The following is a 20,228-nucleotide window of genomic DNA, read 5'->3' as shown; positions in this document are numbered from 1 at the left end:
GAGAGTCCCAGAAGGGCTGAGGTTGTGTTGAACAGGACTGGGGCCCATCTTGACCGCTGAGGTACAGCGCAGCCTTCCTGAAGTCAAGGCAGACAACAAGGCCTGGGTTTCCCCCCAAGAACACTTCCCCTTGAGCAGAGACGGTCCCAGGGGAAAGGTGCTCCCCACCCAGTGAGGCCAAGGAAGCCCAGGGCAGAGGGAGCGGGTGGGCTAAGGCGTGCCGAGGAACCAGGCTCTCTGCAGGGACGGCAGCTGAGGCCTGTCCTCTGGTCTGCATGGGGAAAGGGGCCCCCTCGCGTCTTCTTCTTCTCCCCCATCCTCACCCTGAAGCGTTGCATCAAGGCAGACCCAAGCAGTGCCCACACCCGCCACTGCCGCCCACGCTGCCTGCCTGCCTTGCAGCAGCACAGCTCACCTGCAGACGTCAGTCCGTGCACAACAGGGAACACCCCGTGAGCCTTCAGGGCTCCCCAACACTCTTGGCACCCTCTGAGCGCCCCTGGCCGCTGGACAGCAGCCGCGCGGGGTCCACAGCCCCCGAGTCAGCCAGGCAGAGCTGCTGCTGGCCGCAGAGCAAAGCCCCAAACGCAAAGCCGTGACCCTGCCGGGCCCTGGACGCCTCGCGTGCCACCCAGCGCGGAGCTTGGGGCTAAGTGAGGGGGTCCCCACTGTGCGGCTGCCTCCAAGCGGTGATGTCACGGGAGTCACAGGAACTCTCTGCTTTCCGCGTGGGGCTGTTGCTGCTTGGGGCTGTGCCCGGCTTTGCCTTGGCTGCACTGGCAGTCAGAGGCTGGATGTTAGTGCAGGTCTCCGAGTTGTGCAGTTATTTCTCGTCCTCTCCTCTTTCGGCAGAGGTCAAGTCAAACGCTGCCAACTGTCAGGGTGACCAAATCCAGCCAGAGTCGTGGTGGTGAAGTGGACAGCTTTTTCTGCCCAAGAGTCCAGCACAACCTTCCCTCTCTTTCCTCCACCCCCCAGCCCAGCCTGTTCTGCATTCAGCAGTTGGGGTGTGTTGCTTGTTGTGCAGAAGCACAACTCGGCAAGTGCCTGCGGGTGTATTGGACACAAGAGGGGAAAAGCCAAAGCCTCCCTAGGGGACGTCAGAAGTGTGCAGATGGGGAGGGCAGGACAGATCTCAAGTGGCCTCCAGCAGCATTGCCTGGCACAGCCTGCTGATGGAGGTGCCTGGCCCATGTCCTGGGAACGACGGGGCAGGGCACGATGAAACAGGGGCTGCTGGGGGGCTCAGAGCTGCCCGGTGGCACTTGGCCTCATCTCCAGAAGCTCCCGGCTCCCTGGGCTGCTCCAGCGGTGGCTGCGCTACAGAGACCTCCGGCAGCGCCTGTGTGTTTTCCTCCTGGCAGGTCCGACCCATCTGGGGAGCCATGTGCTCCTGTGCCCCTCTGCGGCTGACACCAACCTTGGCCTCCTGGGCGTGGGAAGAGGCCTGGGCAAAAGGCAGAGGACTCGGCAGGTCCTGCCAAGGCTTTCCTGTCCACGCTGCCTTTTCTCCCTCCTTGCAAGCATGCTTGGCCCAAGGCCTTTGTGGTGCCCTGCCCCAAGCGCCCTGGCCCCCTCCCACCTGAGGGCCTTCTGGGGTGAAATGACTGTGCTGGTCGACGAGGCAAGAGCGGTGTCTGTTGCTCCTGACAACTTCCGGAAGGCTTTTGACACTTCTGCTGTACCATGCTCACAGGCAAGACAGTGAGGTGGCTTGAAAACTGGCTGAGTGGCAGAGCTCAGAGGGTTGGGATCCATGGCGCAAAGTCTAGCTGGAGGCCTGTAGCGCACGGTGTACCCCAGGGGTCACTGCTGGGTGCCATGCTGTTCAACTTGTTCATCAGTGCCCTGGACGAAGGGACAGAGTGTACCCTCAGCAAGTTTGCTGGTTGGGCAAAGCTGGGAGGAGTGGCTGATGCAGCAGAGGCCTGTGCTGCCATTGAGAGGGACCTCGCCCGTGTGGAGAAATGGGCAGAGAGGACCCTGCTGAAGTTCACTCAAGGGAAGCGCAGAAGAGTCCTGCTCCTGGGGAGGACTAAGCGCAGGCAGCAGGACATGCTGGGCCCGACCTGCTGGGAAGCAGCTCTGCCGAGCAGGACCTGGGAGTCCTGGGGGGCAACAAGTGGACCATGAGCCAGCAATGGGCCCTTGCGGCAAGGGCAGTCAATGGCATCCTGGGCTGCATTAGGAAGAGCAGAGCCTTGCCAGCAGGTCCAGGCAGGTGATGTGCTCTCCTCAGCCACCCTGCTGAGGCCAGCCCTGGCGTACTGTGTCCAGTTCGGAGCTCCGCAGTACAAGACAGATGTGGAGCCAGTGGAGCAAAGGGCTCCGAAGAGGAGGAAGGGACTGGAGCATCTCTGCTGTGAGGAAAGGCTGGGAGAGCTGGGCCTGTGGAGCCTGGAGGAGCGAAGACTGATGGGGGAATCTAATCGATGCCGATAAATAACTGAGGGGAGGGTGTAAAGAGGATGGTGGCAGGCTCTCTTCAGTGGTGCCCAGGGACAGGACGAGAGGCAGCGGGCACCAAGCGAAACACAGGAAGTTGCGTCTGAACAGAAGGAACAACTTTCCTCGTGTGAGGGTGCCAGAGCACTGCAAGAGGTTGCCCAGAGACGTTGTGGAGGCTCCATCCTTGGAGCTATTGCAAAGGCACCTGGACAGGGTGCTGGCTAAGCTGCTCTAGGGGACCCTGCTTGAGCAGGGAGGCTGGACTAGAGGCTCTCCGGAGGTCCCTTCCAACCCCAACCATTCTTTGGTGATTCGGTGATCCTGTGGTTTGCCAAAGCATCTCCGGGCAGAGGGACAGCAGAGGGGATGTCCCTGAGGCTGGCCCACCCCGGAGCTCAGCTGTAACTGCGCTCCTGCTTCTTTGAGCGCACGGGCCTTTCCTGTGGGTGGAGCATGCGCCAGCTGCTGCCTCTGCAGCGCAGCACCTGCACCCATTGCACAGCCCCAGAAACAGCCCCCCTCCAACCACCTTGGACCTGGGGCTTTGCAGATGCTCCCAGGGCCACCATGCCTCCAGAAGGAGGAAGGCACCGCTGGGGGACCCCCTGCTGCGCACACCGCAGGCACAGCCGAGGCCCTGGGAGCAGGCTGCTCAGGCCCCCCCGTGCCACCTCGGGCTTTAGCTTTGCTCCCTCGCTGCTGGGGGGCACTCACCCGACAGCTCCTCCCGTCGCCTGCATATCTGCCGGATGCAGCCGTAGCAGAACCGGTGCATGCAGACGGTGATGTAGGCGGTGTCGTCAAGTGTGTTGAGGCAGATGGAGCACCGCAGGTCTTTGGAGGCATCTGGCGGCATTTCCTGCTGCAGCCGGCTGGTGCTGATGCCGGAGGAAAAGCTGGCATCCTCTGGAAAGTCCTCTTCTGAAGACATCATGTGCTAGAAAGGAAAGAGACAGAGAGCTTGTGTGAGCTGTCCTGGCAACGAAAGGAGGAGAAAGCAGAAAGAGGGAATGGGTGGGCTAGGGCGTGATGAGGAACCAGGCAGGGACGACAGCTGAGGCCTGGCCTCTGGTCTGCGTGGGGAAAGGGGTCCCCCTCGTGTCTTCTTCTTCTCCCCCATCCTCACTCACCCTGAAGCGTTGCATCGAGGCAGACCCAAGCAGTGCCCACACCCGCCACTGCTGTCCACACTGCCTGCCTGCCTGCCTTGCAGCAGCACAGCTCACCTGCACACGTCAGTCCGTGCACAACGGGGAACATCCTGCGCGACAGCTCCTCCCGTCGCCTGCATCCTCCCGTGCTGCCCGCATCGGCGGGCTGGGCTCCTCGCCGGGGGCGCCTCACGCTCCCTCGCAAGCACACAGCGGTGCCTGTGCTGAAGAAGAAGAGCGGTTTGTGGGTGAATGAGAGCAGACCTGGGGCACGACCAAGACGGCTCTCGCCGGCGCCTCAGCTCCCCGGTCAGGCTGCAGCCCTGCCAACTGCCACCTGACAGACGCTGGCGGGGACCTGGCTGTCTGCCGTGGAGGGGCCAAGGATGCCAGCGGCTCCCCAGAACGACCTGCCTGGCAGCACCCAGAAGGCAGCAGCAGGGGACCCAGCTGCATGCTGAGCACCACACCGAGATCGCTAACAAACAGAGCCAGCCTTGTGCAGCAAGCACAGCGGTGCCCCTGAGACCAAGCCCTGGGGAGCCGCGGGTGGTCGGGGAGCCCCAGCGACGGGCACAGCCATCCGCAGGCTCAGACATTTCTGCCCTGACAGACACAAGCGCTGAAAGCTCCTTCCCAGCTGCCCCTGCCACAGGAGCCGAAGGACCCGAGAGCAGTTGTGGACCACCACTTGGCGTAACAGCCGCCAAGGCTGTAGAGGGGCTTGCTCTGGGGTGCTTCCCAAGAGTTAAGGAAGCCCGGGTGCACCAAGGCTGGGCCGCCACGCTGTGGGGTTGCAGCAGCCTGCTGGCACACCCTGTAACGAACCCGTGATTGACAAGTGCAGACCAGGGAGAAGCGACACCGCAGACCCACAGCACGGACATCTCGGCGCTGTGGAGCCATTGCCGGCACAGCCACCTGCTAATGGGCGTGTTGCTTCCCGCTGCGCAGCGTGTGGGCTGAGCACCAGTCACCTGCTGATGCGCACGCTGGTCCCGACTGGAGCCCGCGGCCTTGCTACGGCCGTGGGCTGGCGTTGCTCGGCCCGGGTGTAACAGGGACCAAGGCACACGTGCTTGGTGGGGGCTCGGTGGGGGCTCGGGCCCACGGTCAGCGGCCCTGTGGACCCCAGGACCCACCTGGCAGCGGGGACGCCCTGGATGTCACCAGCGTGGTGAGGAGAAGCCGGGGAATCAGACCGAAAGGGGGCCCGTAAGGGGCGGGAGCCGTCGCTGTGCCGGGCGCCCGCTGTTGGGGAAACTGGGCAGGCTCTACCCAAGGGGTGGCCCTCAAGGGAAGGGCGAGAGCCGTCCTCGTCCCGGGCACCCGTGATTGAACCGCGGAGCTCTGATACGTATCTCTCTATTCTCAGCTTTGCTCTAACCTCTTGGCTCTAACCAACTCTCACCTTGGCACACGACGATCTCCCGAGTTCAGCACAAGCGACCCGGAGCCCCCGAGACTCCCGCACGGCCCCGGGGAGGCGCTGAGGCCGGAGAGCGGGACGGGAAGGCCGAGGGCGCCCGGCGCGGCGCCGCTGCAGGCGGCTCGGGGCCGCCCCGGCCCGGCCCGGCCCGGCCCGGGGGCGGAGCGCGGCCGCCGCGGCCCTGGCGACGGCAGCGGCGACGGCGGCCCTGGCGACGGCGGCCCTGGCGACGGCGGCCGCGGCCCTGGCGACGGCGACGGCGGCGGTTCGGCGGCGGCGCCCTGAGGCTGACGCGGGCGGCCGTGCTGGGCCGCGCCGAGGCCGCCGCCCTCGATGGCGTCCGCCGCCTCAACTGCTGGGTGGCGCCGGGTGGCGCCGCGCCGCGCCGCGCCGGGGGCCGGTCCGGGACGCGGCGGGTGGGGCCGGGCCGTTGGGGAAGGCGAGGGGGGGGGCGAGGAGGCCTTGTGGGGGGCAGCGGGCCTTGGGGGGCGGTTGGGGGGACAAGCAGGCCATGGAAGGCTCCGGGGGGACGAGCAGGCCTTGGGGGGCACACGGGGCTCACCGGGGGCCATGAGGAGACCAGGCCGTGGCGCGAGGGAGAGGCGGTGGCCCCGGGCGCAGGCAGCACGGTGGGGGGAGCTGGGCCCCGCCGTGACCCCCCAGCTCTCGTCCCGCAGGGGCAGCCGCCTCACAGACACGAGCACTCGCTGCTCTCCGTGCCCGGCTGGGCCCGCGACGGAGGGGCGGCGCTCGAGGGCCTCCCCCCAGGCCCCTGGGCATCCGGAGCGACCGGCAGCGCCACCCAACATCGAGGTGGTCCCATTGAGGTAAACAGCAGACTGCTGGCCATGGAGGCACCAAAAGCCAGGCTGAATTCAAGGGAAACAACACCCAACAACACCCACTGCTCTCCCTTCCTCCACCCAGCCAGGCATCCCACGACAGAAGGCTATCAGGGTGGTCAGGCCGGATTTCCCCATGCTAACCCCATGCTGACTACTCCCAAACGGCTTGTGCTCCTTCATATGTTTGCAGCTGGTGGCCACGATGATTTGCTCCACGGCCTTCGCAGTCCTCAAGGAGAGCCTGAGTGGTGTGTAGCGTTGTGCTGCAGCAAGGGCTGGCTGTTGCCTGGGGCTGGGGATCTGGGAGTCGAGGTGAATAATACCTCTTGACAGGGCAGGGGCCTGGAGGTGGTGTGTCCTGAGTTCCCCGGTCTCCGGGGCACGTGGCAGTTTTGCACAGGGCCCAAACTGAACCGGCCCCAGTTCATCGGGACAGCTGAACCACCACTTGGCGTAACAGCCGCCAAAAGTCTGCCCCCGGCACTGCACTGCGTGGTGTGGTACGGCGCGGCACGGCCTGGCCTCGCTGAAACACGGGTTCTCCAGCCCTTTGCGGCACAGCCCTCACTGCTGCCGTGCTGCCGACCGCGGCTCTGACCCGCCGCAGGTGAAGCGCTCCCAGCACCGGGGATGGACGGGCGACATGCAGCATCGGGCTGAGGCCGCACCCTGTTCCCAGGGGGCAGGAGGGTGCGTGTACATATATATATATATACGTGTGTGTATGTATGTATGTATATACACGCACACACATATACACACACACACACACACACACACGTAAACATCTACATATCTACCCATGCATGTGTCTGTGTATATATATGCATACAGCCCAACATGCAGAAGGTGTGGTGATAATTTGCTCCTTCAAGTACCTCTTCACTTCCCAGGTCAAGCATCTTCCAGGGTCTCTCCATTGCCGCGAGTGTCCCTGCTGCAGTTGGGATTTTAGCCCCAGGAAACCGCCCCGGCCAGCACTGGAGAGGGCTGAGATGAGCCGCCATCTCCCCAGCTCCCTTTGCAGCCGCTCCACGACGGGATCGGAGCTCTGCCACAAGAAAGAGGTGGGGAGCGACCCTTCCCGAGGCTTCGTCCCCAGTGTGCCCTGCAGGGACACGGGAGCTCCTGCCTCAAATGCCCCTGCACCCTTGGGGCAGCGCGGCTGCCTGGGTGGCCCCAGCGAGGGTGCAGAGCCCGCAGAGGGCCGGGGGCTTTCCCCAAACGCTGCCAGTGGCTCTTTGCCCAGGAGAGGCTGTAAGAGGCTTTGTGGAGGAGTCTCCCTCAGCCTCCCCTCCACGCACGCAGCCCCGGGACACACCTGGGGCCAGAGCACGGCCAGCAGTGAGAAGCCATCTCTGCTCACCCTCTGGCCCTTCCCATGCTCTGCCTCGGTGCCCTGCTGCCCTCCGGCTCCCGCCCTGCCCGCGCTCAGCCCCGGCTGGCTGCGGGCAGGCCGAGGGGCTCCAGCCCCCGCAGCCATGCTGGACAACCCAGCTGCCGCACTGCCCCCGGAATGGCTCCAGCCACGGGCCCCACGGCCTCCCCGCCCCACCCCACAGCAGCTCAGTTCCCCACGGTTGTCCCCCCACGCTCTCAGCACCAGGCCCCACTGCCCTCTCCCTGCTCAAGAAACCCCGGGGCCCGGGGTAGGGGGAGGCACCCAGGGCCAGCTTGGGAGGGGGCTGATGTGCTGGAGTCCCCCTGGCAGCACCTGCCCCGACAGTACTGGGGAGACCATGACAGGAGTCCTAGGAGCAGTTCTAGGCTCCCAGGACAAGGGGGACATGGTCGAACGGGAGCGAGTCCAGCCAAGGGCCACGCAGCTGATGAAGGGCCTGGAGCCTCGGTTGCCCGAGAAGAGGCTGAGGGAGCTGGGAGAGTCCAGGCTGGAGAAGAGGAGGCTCAGGGGGATCTTCTCCAGGTGCAGAAATCCCTGCTGGGGGCTGGGGGGTTAGGAAGACGGGGCCAGACTCTTCCTAGCGGTGCCCAGGGACAGCACAAGAGGCAAGGGGCGCATGATGGAACACAAGCAATTCCTCTGAAGCTCAAGGAAAACCCTGTTTACTGGTAGGGGCATGAAGGATCCTTTTCTTTCCCAGGGCTCACTGCAGTGCCCTGAAGTGTGCTGGCAAGGGGCAAGCTTTGGGGTTGCTCCTTTTGCACGGTGTGCTACCAGCCCCTGCGCCTGGGCCGGCTGCGGGACCTCCACCGGGATGAGCGCCTTGCTCCGTGCCTTTCCCTGGAGTAATCCCATCTCTCGTGCACTTGTCCCCGTTGACGGCGCTCGGTGCTCCCCGAGGGCACCTGCTCATCGCCTCGCCTGGGGGACCTGCTGCGGTGGCTCTCCCGGGCAGGCGAAGGCTCCACGCGTCTTCTGCGCTGCCTTCTGCTGCTGCGGCCCCTTTGCTGCTCCTGCCGTGCTTGGCCCCGTGCCGGGGGCAGGGTGTGCGCTGCGGGGGCAGAGCTGGCTGGCTCCTGGGCAGAGCTCTCGGAGGTTTGCCTGTGAGAAGCTGTTGGCACAGGAGCCTGAGCAGAGCTGGCGTAGGAGGGCCCGGGAGCGTCCTCCTGCCCGGGGACCTGGTGGCCCCACGACGGGGAGGCATGCTGGTGCCAGCCTGCAGCAGCTGCTTCCCATCTCCTGCTGCCACCAGTGCTGCGTGACCTGCGCCGCAATTGGCCCCCGGCTCGGGATCTTTCCCAAGGGCTGGCAGGAGCAGCAGCCTGAGCCCCGCTCTGTCGCAGCCTGCTCCTCCTGGGGAAGTCGTAGCCCCTCGCTACATGCTGAAGCCAGTTGTGGCCATGGTGATCATGCCTTGGAGACCTGCTTCGGGCCCTCTCGGGGGACCCAGCGTGGCCACCATCGCTGCTGGAGGAGGAGCTGCTGGAGGAGGAGCTGCTGTGCCGGGGCACTGACGAGCGGTGCCGCCTCCTTGCCGCAGAGCGGGAACCCGATCTCCCTCCTCGCCAGCCATGGGATGAGCTGCTGTCGGAGCGCTGCACGTGGTACTCCTGGAAGTCGTCGTCAGCTCGCACGGTGTGGAGGATGGAGCTGAAGGGCCGCTGGCAGAGCGGGCACTGGGCTCTGGTGGCTGACCACTGCCGGATACAGCCAAAGCAGAACCTGTGCATGCAGAAGGCGACGTAGGCGGCGTTGTCCACTGTGTCCAGGCAGATGGTGCACAGCAGGTCTTCAGAGGCATCCGGTGGTGTTGCCTGAGGCAGCCGGCTGGTGCTGGCACCAGAGGAAGAGCTGGCGCTGCCGCTGCCGCCTGGAAAGTCTTCTTCTGCTGTCATGTTCTACAAAGGAAAGAGACCTGGAGCTCGGGACCTTTCCTGGAGACAAAGGGAGGAGAAAGCAGGAAAGCTGTGGAGGTGGAGAGCCAAAGAGCTGCCCAGGCTTCTTGAAGGCTGCAAGGAAGCAGCAGAAGCCCCATTTGCGAGGCAGTGTAAAGGCCCCCCTAAAAGACTCCCCTCCGGCTCTGGCTTTGCCCAGCAATGCTTCCCCTGGAGCAGGGGAGGTCCTGGGGGAAGGGCGTTGCCAGCCAGCGAGGGCAAGGAAGGCTGGGGAAAAGGCACCAGGTGGGCTACGGGCTACGGGGTGAGGGGGACTTCTTCTCCCCCAGCCTCACCCTGAAGCGCTGCATCAAGGCGGACCCAAGCAGTGCCCACACCCGCCACTGCCGCCCACGCTGCCTGCCTGCCTTGCAGCAGCACAGCTCACCTGCAGACGTCAGTCCGTGCACAACAGGGAACACCCCGTGAGCCTTCAGGGCTCCCCAACGCTCTTGGCACCCTCTGGGCGCCCCCGGCCGCGGGACAGCAGCCGCGCGGGGTCCACAGCCCCCGAGTCAGCCAGGCAGAGCTGCTGCTGGCCGCAGAGCAAAGCCCCAAACGCAAAGCCGTGACCCTGCTGGGCCCTGGACGCCTCGCGTGCCACCCAGCGCGGAGCTTGGGGCTAAGTGCGGGGGTCCCCACTGTGCGGCTGCCTCCAAGCGGTGATGTCACGGGAGTCACAGGAACTCTCTGGTGACGTCACAGGGCTCTCGGGGCCACACCCCAAAGACGCCCAGGCTGCAGGAGCAGCCCTGGGCTTGCAAAGTCCCTTGGAGAGCAGGCTTCAGCCCTCGGCGTGTGCTTGGGCTCTTTCCGCGTGGGGCTGTTGCTGCTTGGGGCTGTGCCCGGCTTTGCCTTGGCTGCACTGGCAGTCGGAGGCTGGATGTTAGTGCAAAGCTCAGACTTGCCGAGTTATTTCTCCTCTTCTCCTCTTTCAGTGGAGTTCAAGCTGGATGCTGCCAACCGTCAGGGTGACCAAATTCAGCCAGAGTTGTGTTGGTGAACCGCACAATGTTTTCTGCCCAGGAGAACAGGAACGCCTTCCCTGCCTTTCCTCCACCCACCCCCACAAAGCCTGGGCCATAAAACGCATGTGCGGCATTGAGGAGTTGGGGCACTATTTTCACAATCACGGGGTCAGAGAACGGTTGAGGTTGGAAGGCACCTGTGGAGGTCATGGAGTGCCACCTCCGTGCTCAAGCAGGGTCACCTAGAGCACATTGCCCCGGGAGCTGTCGAGGTGGCATTTGAATAGCTCCAAGGCTGGAGACTCCCCAAGCTCTGTGGGCAACCAGAGCTCAGTTGCCCTCACAGTGAGAAAGGCTTTCCTCATGGTCAGACGGAAGTGCCTATGTTTGTGTTGGTGCCTGCTGCCTCTCGTCCTGTGCCTGGGCCACTGCAAAGAGCCTGGCCCCGTCCTCTTTAGCCTCTCCCTCAACAGTGGCAGCTCCCTCAGCCTGTCCTCAGAGGAGAGATGCTCCCGGGGTAAGCTGAACTGGGCTCCGGGGCCCGTGGGCAGGGTGTGGGGGAGGCCCCAGGTGAGGCTGCTGCAGGCCATGGAGGCCTAGGAGTGCAGACAAGGCGCGGGCATGTCCTTGCCTGCACCCTCTTTGTTCCCTTCCTCAAGACAGGGGGCACATTTAACCCAGCAAGTCGGAGGTGTGCACAGACATCAGCCCCCGACTGCCAGTGAAGGCAGCGTGAAGCCTGGCGCAGTCCCAAGCAGCAAGAGCCCCAGGGAGAAAGAGCTGAAGCCAGTGCCGAGGGCTGGAGCCTGCTGTCAGGCTGCTGTGGGGAGGGAACTTCCAGCGGTGGGGCCCGTGGCTGGAGCTGTTCTGGGGGCAGTGTGGCAGCTGGGTTGCCCGGCATGGCTGCGGGGGCTGGAGCCCCTCGGCCTGCCCGCAGCCAGCCGGGGCTGAGCGCGGGCAGGGCGGGAGCCGGAGGGCAGCAGGGCACCGAGGCAGAGCATGGGAAGGGCCAGAGGGTGAGCAGAGATGGCTTCTCACTGCTGGCCGTGCTCTGGCCCCTAGTGTGTCCCGGGGCTGCGTGCGTGGAGGGGAGGCTGAGGGAGACTCCTCCACAAAGCCCTTCCTGGCAGGAGCCGGAGGCTTTGCAGGGCACAGCTGCCCTTGGCGGAATAAAATCTGTATTTCCAGAGTTTGGAGGCCAGTGCGGAGGCTCGGGCAGCTCTCTCTGCCAGCGCCGCCTTGGGGCTTTTTCAAGGCTGGTCGCTCTTGTCTGTGAGCCGAGGGTTGAACAAAGTCAGCACAGAGGCAAGGGTGTTGGTTGCAGGCAGCGGGTGCTGCCTGCCTTTTATTAATTAAGCACCTGGCCCAACACAGCAGGAGGCACAGGAGGCTCACAGGCACCCAGGCTGTCTGCTTGAGTCTGCTGCGTTGTTTCAGCCTGGTGTTTGCCAGCGATGGGCACTGCAGCTCCTGCTGCCCTCGTCCGGATCTGCCCCGAGGCCCCAGGCAGCTGCTGGAAGTGGGGGGTTCTAGAAGAACCTGTGGAAATGGAAAAATAACAGAATGTTGCACAAGAATGTAAGAAATACGGCCACCACTTCCATTTCGATGCTAGGAGGTGGCATGTCGCTGTGAGCCATGCTCCTCTGCCTCCCCCAGCAAGCTGGGGGCTGGCAGACCTCCACGAGCATAAATCCCTCGTGGAGGTCGTTGCCTCTCCTGGGGGACCTGCTGCGGTGGCAGCCTGGAGAAGGTGCTTCCCGTCTGCTGCCGCGGGTGCTGCGGGACCTCTGCCGTAATCGGCCCCTGGCTGGGGGTCTTGCCCAGCGGTCAGCATGAGCGGTTGCCTGAGCCCTGCTCGGCCACCGCCTGCTCCTCGCTGGGGAGTCGTAGCCCCTCTGGCGCGGAAGCCTGCTAGGGCCATCGCGGTTGCCCCTGGGGGACCTGCTTCGGGCTGTGCTTGCTGCAGAGCGGGAATGAACTCTCCCTCGTCGCTGGCCGGCCAAGGAGCGCCTGGTGCCATCCGCCTGGGAGCTGTGGTCAGGTGGCCCCGTGTGGATGGAGTGGAAAGGCCGCTGGCAGAGCGGGCACTCGGCTCTGGTGGCTGACCACTGCTGGATGCAGCCGTAGCAGAACCGGTGCGTGTAGACAGTGACGTAGGCAGTGTCGTCAAGTGTGTTGAGGCAGATGGAGCACCGCAGGTCTTTGGAGGCATCTGGCGGCATTTCCTGCTGCAGCCGGCTGGTGCTGGCACCAGGGGAAAAGCTGGTGTCCTCTTCTGAAGACATCATGTGCTAGAAAGGAAAGAGACAGAGAGCTTGTGTGAGCTGTCCTGGCAATGAAGGGTGGAGAAAGCAGAAAAGCTGTGGGAGTCAAGAGCCAAGGAGCTGCCCAGTCTTCTTCAGGGCTGCGAGGAAGCAGCACAAGCACCATTAGCAAGTCATGCGAGAGCCCCCCCGACTCTGACAATCAGAGAGTCCCAGAAGGGCTGAGGTTGTGTTGAAGAGGACTGGGGCCCATCTTGACCGCTGAGGTACAGCGCAGCCTTCCTGAAGTCAAGGCAGACAACAAGGCCTGGGTTTCCCCCCAAGAACACTTCCCCTTGAGCAGAGACGGTCCCAGAGGAAAGGTGCTCCCCACCCAGTGAGGCCAAGGAAGCCCAGGGCAGAGGGAGCGGGTGGGCTAAGGCGTGCCGAGGAACCAGGCTCTCTGCAGGGACGGCAGCTGAGGCCTGTCCTCTGGTCTGCATGGGGAAAGGGGCCCCCTCGCGTCTTCTTCTTCTCCCCCATCCTCACCCTGAAGCGTTGCATCAAGGCAGACCCAAGCAGTGCCCACACCCGCCACTGCCGCCCACACTGCCTGCCTGCCTTGCAGCAGCACAGCTCACCTGCAGACGTCAGTCCGTGCACAACAGGGAACACCCCGTGAGCCTTCAGGGCTCCCCAACACTCTTGGCACCCTCTGGGCGCCCCCGGCCGCTGGACAGCAGCCGCGCGGGGTCCACAGCCCCCGAGTCAGCCAGGCAGAGCTGCTGCTGGCCGCAGAGCAAAGCCCCAAACGCAAAGCCGTGACCCTGCCGGGCCCTGGACGCCTCGCGTGCCACCCAGCGCGGAGCTTGGGGCTAAGTGAGGGGGTCCCCACTGTGCGGCTGCCTCCAAGCGGTGATGTCACGGGAGTCACAGGAACTCTCTGCTTTCCGCGTGGGGCTGTTGCTGCTTGGGGCTGTGCCCGGCTTTGCCTTGGCTGCACTGGCAGTCGGAGGCTGGATGTTAGTGCAGGTCTCCGAGTTGTGCAGTTATTTCTCGTCCTCTCCTCTTTCGGCAGAGGTCAAGTCAAACGCTGCCAACTGTCAGGGTGACCAAATCCAGCCAGAGTCGTGGTGGTGAAGTGGACAGCTTTTTCTGCCCAAGAGTCCAGCACAACCTTCCCTCTCTTTCCTCCACCCCCCAGCCCAGCACCATAAAAAAGCCTGTTCTGCATTCAGCAGTTGGGGTGTGTTGCTTGTTGTGCAGAAGCACAACTCGGCAAGTGCCTGCGGGTGTATTGGACACAAGAGGGGAAAAGCCAAAGCCTCCCTAGGGGACGTCAGAAGTGTGCAGATGGGGAGGGCAGGACAGATCTCAAGTGGCCTCCAGCAGCATTGCCTGGCACAGCCTGCTGATGGAGGTGCCTGGCCCATGTCCTGGGAACGACGGGGCAGGGCACGATGAAACAGGTGCTGCTGGGGGGCTCAGAGCTGCCCGGTGGCACCTGGCCTCATCTCCAGAAGCTCCCGGCTCCCTGGGCTGCTCCAGCGGTGGCTGCGCTACAGAGACCTCCGGCAGCGCCTGTGTGTTTTCCTCCTGGCAGGTCCGACCCATCTGGGGAGCCATGTGCTCCTGTGCCCCTCTGCGGCTGACACCAACCTTGGCCTCCTGGGCGTGGGAAGAGGCCTGGGCAAAAGGCAGAGGACTCGGCAGGTCCTGCCAAGGCTTTCCTGTCCACGCTGCCTTTTCTCCCTCCTTGCAAGCATGCTTGGCCCAAGGCCTTTGTGGTGCCCTGCCCCAAGCGCCCTGGCCCCCTCCCACCTGAGGGCCTTCTGGGGTGAAATGACTGTGCTGGTCGACGAGGCAAGAGCGGTGTCTGTTGCTCCTGACAACTTCCGGAAGGCTTTTGACACTTCTGCTGTACCATGCTCACAGGCAAGACAGTGAGGTGGCTTGAAAACTGGCTGAGTGGCAGAGCTCAGAGGGTTGGGATCCATGGCGCAAAGTCTAGCTGGAGGCCTGTAGCGCACGGTGTACCCCAGGGGTCACTGCTGGGTGCCATGCTGTTCAACTTGTTCATCAGTGCCCTGGACGAAGGGACAGAGTGTACCCTCAGCAAGTTTGCTGGTTGGGCAAAGCTGGGAGGAGTGGCTGATGCAGCAGAGGCCTGTGCTGCCATTGAGAGGGACCTCGCCCGTGTGGAGAAATGGGCAGAGAGGACCCTGCTGAAGTTCACTCAAGGGAAGCGCAGAAGAGTCCTGCTCCTGGGGAGGACTAAGCGCAGGCAGCAGGACATGCTGGGCCCGACCTGCTGGGAAGCAGCTCTGCCGAGCAGGACCTGGGAGTCCTGGGGGGCAACAAGTGGACCATGAGCCAGCAATGGGCCCTTGCGGCAAGGGCAGTCAATGGCATCCTGGGCTGCATTAGGAAGAGCAGAGCCTTGCCAGCAGGTCCAGGCAGGTGATGTGCTCTCCTCAGCCACCCTGCTGAGGCCAGCCCTGGCGTACTGTGTCCAGTTCGGAGCTCCGCAGTACAAGACAGATGTGGAGCCAGTGGAGCAAAGGGCTCCGAAGAGGAGGAAGGGACTGGAGCATCTCTGCTGTGAGGAAAGGCTGGGAGAGCTGGGCCTGTGGAGCCTGGAGGAGCGAAGACTGATGGGGGAATCTAATCGATGCCGATAAATAACTGAGGGGAGGGTGTAAAGAGGATGGTGGCAGGCTCTCTTCAGTGGTGCCCAGGGACAGGACGAGAGGCAGTGGGCACCAAGCGAAACACAGGAAGTTGCGTCTGAACAGAAGGAACAACTTTCCTCGTGTGAGGGTGCCAGAGCACTGCAAGAGGTTGCCCAGAGACGTTGTGGAGGCTCCATCCTTGGAGCTATTGCAAAGGCACCTGGACAGGGTGCTGACTAAGCTGCTCTAGGGGACCCTGCTTGAGCAGGGAGGCTGGACTAGAGGCTCTCCGGAGGTCCCTTCCAACCCCAACCATTCTTTGGTGATTCGGTGATCCTGTGGTTTGCCAAAGCATCTCCGGGCAGAGGGACAGCAGAGGGGATGTCCCTGAGGCTGGCCCACCCCGGAGCTCAGCTGTAACTGCGCTCCTGCTTCTTTGAGCGCACGGGCCTTTCCTGTGGGTGGAGCATGCGCCAGCTGCTGCCTCTGCAGCGCAGCACCTGCACCCATTGCACAGCCCCAGAAACAGCCCCCCTCCAACCACCTTGGACCTGGGGCTTTGCAGATGCTCCCAGGGCCACCATGCCTCCAGAAGGAGGAAGGCACCGCTGGGGGACCCCCTGCTGCGCACACCGCAGGCACAGCCGAGGCCCTGGGAGCAGGCTGCTCAGGCCCCCCCGTGCCACCTCGGGCTTTAGCTTTGCTCCCTCGCTGCTGGGGGGCACTCACCCGACAGCTCCTCCCGTCGCCTGCATATCTGCCAGATACAGCTGAAGCAGAACCGGTGCATGCAGACGGTGATGTAGGCGGTGTCGTCAAGTGTGTTGAGGCAGATGGAGCACCGCAGGTCTTTGGAGGCATCTGGCGGCATTTCCTGCTGCAGCCGGCTGGTGCTGATGCCGGAGGAAAAGCTGGCATCCTCTGGAAAGTCCTCTTCTGAAGACATCATGTGCTAGAAAGGAAAGAGACAGAGAGCTTGTGTGAGCTGTCCTGGCAACGAAAGGAGGAGAAAGCAGAAAGAGGGAATGGGTGGGCTAGGGCGTGATGAGGAACCAGGCAGGGACGACAGCTGAGGCCTGGCCTCTGGTCTGCGTGGGGAAAGGGGTCCCCCTCGTGTCTTCTTCTTCTCCCCCATCCTCACTCACCCTGAAGCGTTGCATCGAGGCAGACCCAAGCAGTGCCCACACCCGCCACTGCTGTCCACACTGCCTGCCTGCCTTGCAGCAGCACAGCTCACCTGCACACGTCAGTCCGTGCACAACGGGGAACATCCTGCGCGACAGCTCCTCCCGTCGCCTGCATCCTCCCGTGCTGCCCGCATCGGCGGGCTGGGCTCCTCGCCGGGGGCGCCTCACGCTCCCTCGCAAGCACACAGCGGTGCCTGTGCTGAAGAAGAAGAGTGGTTTGTGGGTGAATGAGAGCAGACCTGGGGCACGACCAAGACGGCTCTCGCCGGCGCCTCAGCTCCCCGGTCAGGCTGCAGCCCTGCCAACTGCCACCTGACAGACGCTGGCGGGGACCTGGCTGTCTGCCGTGGAGGGGCCAAGGATGCCAGCGGCTCCCCAGAACGACCTGCCTGGCAGCACCCAGAAGGCAGCAGCAGGGGACCCAGCTGCATGCTGAGCACCACACCGAGATCGCTGACAAACAGAGCCAGCCTTGTGCAGCAAGCACAGCGGTGCCCCTGAGACCAAGCCCTGGGGAGCCGCGGGTGGTCGGGGAGCCCCAGCGACGGGCACAGCCATCCGCAGGCTCAGACATTTCTGCCCTGACAGACACAAGCGCTGAAAGCTCCTTCCCAGCTGCCCCTGCCACAGGAGCCGAAGGACCCGAGAGCAGTTGTGGACCACCACTTGGCGTAACAGCCGCCAAGGCTGTAGAGGGGCTTGCTCTGGGGTGCTTCCCAAGAGTTAAGGAAGCCCGGGTGCACCAAGGCTGGGCCGCCACGCTGTGGGGTTGCAGCAGCCTGCTGGCACACCCTGTAACGAACCCGTGATTGACAAGTGCAGACCAGGGAGAAGCGACACCGCAGACCCACAGCACGGACATCTCGGCGCTGTGGAGCCATTGCCCGCACAGCCACCTGCTAATGGGCGTGTTGCTTCCCGCTGCGCAGCGTGTGGGCTGAGCACCAGTCACCTGCTGATGCGCACGCTGGTCCCGACTGGAGCCCGCGGCCTTGCTACGGCCGTGGGCTGGCGTTGCTCGGCCCGGGTGTAACAGGGACCAAGGCACACGTGCTTGGTGGGGGCTCGGTGGGGGCTCGGGCCCACGGTCAGCGGCCCTGTGGACCCCAGGACCCACCTGGCAGCGGGGACGCCCTGGATGTCACCAGCGTGGTGAGGAGAAGCCGGGGAATCAGACCGAAAGGGGGCCCGTAAGGGGCGGGAGCCGTCGCTGTGCCGGGCGCCCGCTGTTGGGGAAACTGGGCAGGCTCTACCCAAGGGGTGGCCCTCAAGGGAAGGGCGAGAGCCGTCCTCGTCCCGGGCACCCGTGATTGAACCGCGGAGCTCTGATACGTATCTCTCTATTCTCAGCTTTGCTCTAACCTCTTGGCTCTAACCAACTCTCACCTTGGCACACGATGATCTCCCGAGTTCAGCACAAGCGACCCGGAGCCCCCGAGACTCCCGCACGGCCCCGGGGAGGCGCTGAGGCCGGAGAGCGGGACGGGAAGGCCGAGGGCGCCCGGCGCGGCGCCGCTGCAGGCGGCTCGGGGCCGCCCCGGCCCGGCCCGGCCCGGCCCGGCCCGGGGGCGGAGCGCGGCCGCCGCGGCCCTGGCGACGGCAGCGGCAACGGCGGCCCTGGCGACGGCGGCCCTGGCGACGGCGACGGCGGCGGTTCGGCGGCGGCGCCCTGAGGCTGACGCGGGCGGCCGTGCTGGGCCGCGCCGAGGCCGCCGCCCTCGATGGCGTCCGCCGCCTCAACTGCTGGGTGGCGCCGGGTGGCGCCGGGTGGCGCCGCGCCGCGGCGGGGGGCCGGTCCGGGACGCGGCGGGTGGGGCCGGGCCGTTGGGGAAGGCGAGGGGGGGGGCGAGGAGGCCTTGTGGGGGCAGCGGGCCTTGGGGGGCGGTTGGGGGGACAAGCAGGCCATGGAAGGCTCCGGGGGGACGAGCAGGCCTTGGGGGGCACACGGGGCTCACCGGGGGCCATGAGGAGACCAGGCCGTGGCGCGAGGGAGAGGCGGTGGCCCCGGGCGCAGGCAGCACGGTGGGGGGAGCTGGGCCCCGCCGTGACCCCCCAGCTCTCGTCCCGCAGGGGCAGCCGCCTCACAGACACGAGCACTCGCTGCTCTCCGTGCCCGGCTGGGCCCGCGACGGAGGGGCGGCGCTCGAGGGCCTCCCCCCAGGCCCCTGGGCATCCGGAGCGACCGGCAGCGCCACCCAACGTCGAGGTGGTCCCATTGAGGTAAACAGCAGACTGCTGGCCATGGAGGCACCAAAAGCCAGGCTGAATTCAAGGGAAACAACACCCAACAACACCCACTGCTCTCCCTTCCTCCACCCAGCCAGGCATCCCACGACAGAAGGCTATCAGGGTGGTCAGGCCGGATTTCCCCATGCTAACCCCATGCTGACTACTCCCAAACGGCTTGTGCTCCTTCATATGTTTGCAGCTGGTGGCCACGATGATTTGCTCCACGGCCTTCGCAGTCCTCAAGGAGAGCCTGAGTGGTGTGTAGCGTTGTGCTGCAGCAAGGGCTGGCTGTTGCCTGGGGCTGGGGATCTGGGAGTCGAGGTGAATAATACCTCTTGACAGGGCAGGGGCCTGGAGGTGGTGTGTCCTGAGTTCCCCGGTCTCCGGGGCACGTGGCAGTTTTGCACAGGGCCCAAACTGAACCAGCCCCAGTTCATCGGGACAGCTGAACCACCACTTGGCGTAACAGCCGCCAAAAGTCTGCCCCCGGCACTGCACTGCGTGGTGTGGTACGGCGCGGCACGGCCTGGCCTCGCTGAAACACGGGTTCTCCAGCCCTTTGCGGCACAGCCCTCACTGCTGCCGTGCTGCCGACCGCGGCTCCGACCCGCCGCAGGTGAAGCGCTCCCAGCACCGGGGATGGACGGGCGACATGCAGCATCGGGCTGAGGCCGCACCCTGTTCCCAGGGGGCAGGAGGGTGCGTGTACATATATATATATATACGTGTGTGTATGTATGTATGTATATACACGCACACACATATACACACACACACACACACACACACGTAAACATCTACATATCTACCCATGCATGTGTCTATGTGTATATATATGCATACAGCCCAACATGCAGAAGGTGTGGTGATAATTTGCTCCTTCAAGTACCTCTTCACTTCCCAGGTCAAGCATCTTCCAGGGTCTCTCCATTGCCGCGAGTGTCCCTGCTGCAGTTGGGATTTTAGCCCCAGGAAACCGCCCCGGCCAGCACTGGAGAGGGCTGAGATGAGCCGCCATCTCCCCAGCTCCCTTTGCAGCCGCTCCACGACGGGATCGGAGCTCTGCCACAAGAAAGAGGTGGGGAGCGACCCTTCCCGAGGCTTCGTCCCCAGTGTGCCCTGCAGGGACACGGGAGCTCCTGCCTCAAATGCCCCTGCACCCTTGGGGCAGCGCGGCCGCCTGGGTGGCCCCAGCGAGGGTGCAGAGCCCGCAGAGGGCCGGGGGCTTTCCCCAAACGCTGCCAGTGGCTCTTTGCCCAGGAGAGGCTGTAAGAGGCTTTGTGGAGGAGTCTCCCTCAGCCTCCCCTCCACGCACGCAGCCCTGGGACACACCTGGGGCCAGAGCACGGCCAGCAGTGAGAAGCCATCTCTGCTCACCCTCTGGCCCTTCCCATGCTCTGCCTCGGTGCCCTGCTGCCCTCCGGCTCCCGCCCTGCCCGCGCTCAGCCCCGGCTGGCTGCGGGCAGGCCGAGGGGCTCCAGCCCCTGCAGCCATGCTGGACAACCCAGCTGCCGCACTGCCCCCGGAATGGCTCCAGCCACGGGCCCCACGGCCTCCCCGCCCCACCCCACAGCAGCTCAGCTCCCCACGGTTGTCCCCCCACACTCTCAGCACCAGGCCCCACTGCCCTCTCCCTGCTCAAGAAACCCCGGGGCCCGGGGTAGGGGGAGGCACCCAGGGCCAGCTTGGGAGGGGGGCTGATGTGCTGGAGTCCCCC

General features: G+C 64.6%; 1 long non-coding RNA gene across 1 annotated transcript; it reads right to left on the bottom strand.

Annotated features, from left to right (window-relative positions):
• Positions 1–15,222: 15,222 nt before the first annotated feature.
• LOC135329232 (uncharacterized) lies at positions 15,223–17,822 on the bottom strand. Its single transcript, XR_010390602.1, has 3 exons — positions 17,669–17,822; positions 16,333–16,481; positions 15,223–16,047 (listed from the first exon to the last, which is right to left on the bottom strand). It is a non-coding gene; the product is annotated as an uncharacterized LOC135329232 (long non-coding RNA).
• Positions 17,823–20,228: the final 2,406 nt, after the last annotated feature.

Source organism: Dromaius novaehollandiae, chromosome 9 (genome assembly GCF_036370855.1).
Source record: "Dromaius novaehollandiae isolate bDroNov1 chromosome 9, bDroNov1.hap1, whole genome shotgun sequence".
Lineage (NCBI taxonomy): Eukaryota > Metazoa > Chordata > Aves > Casuariiformes > Dromaiidae > Dromaius > Dromaius novaehollandiae.
This window is presented reverse-complemented; position numbering and strand designations above follow the sequence as displayed.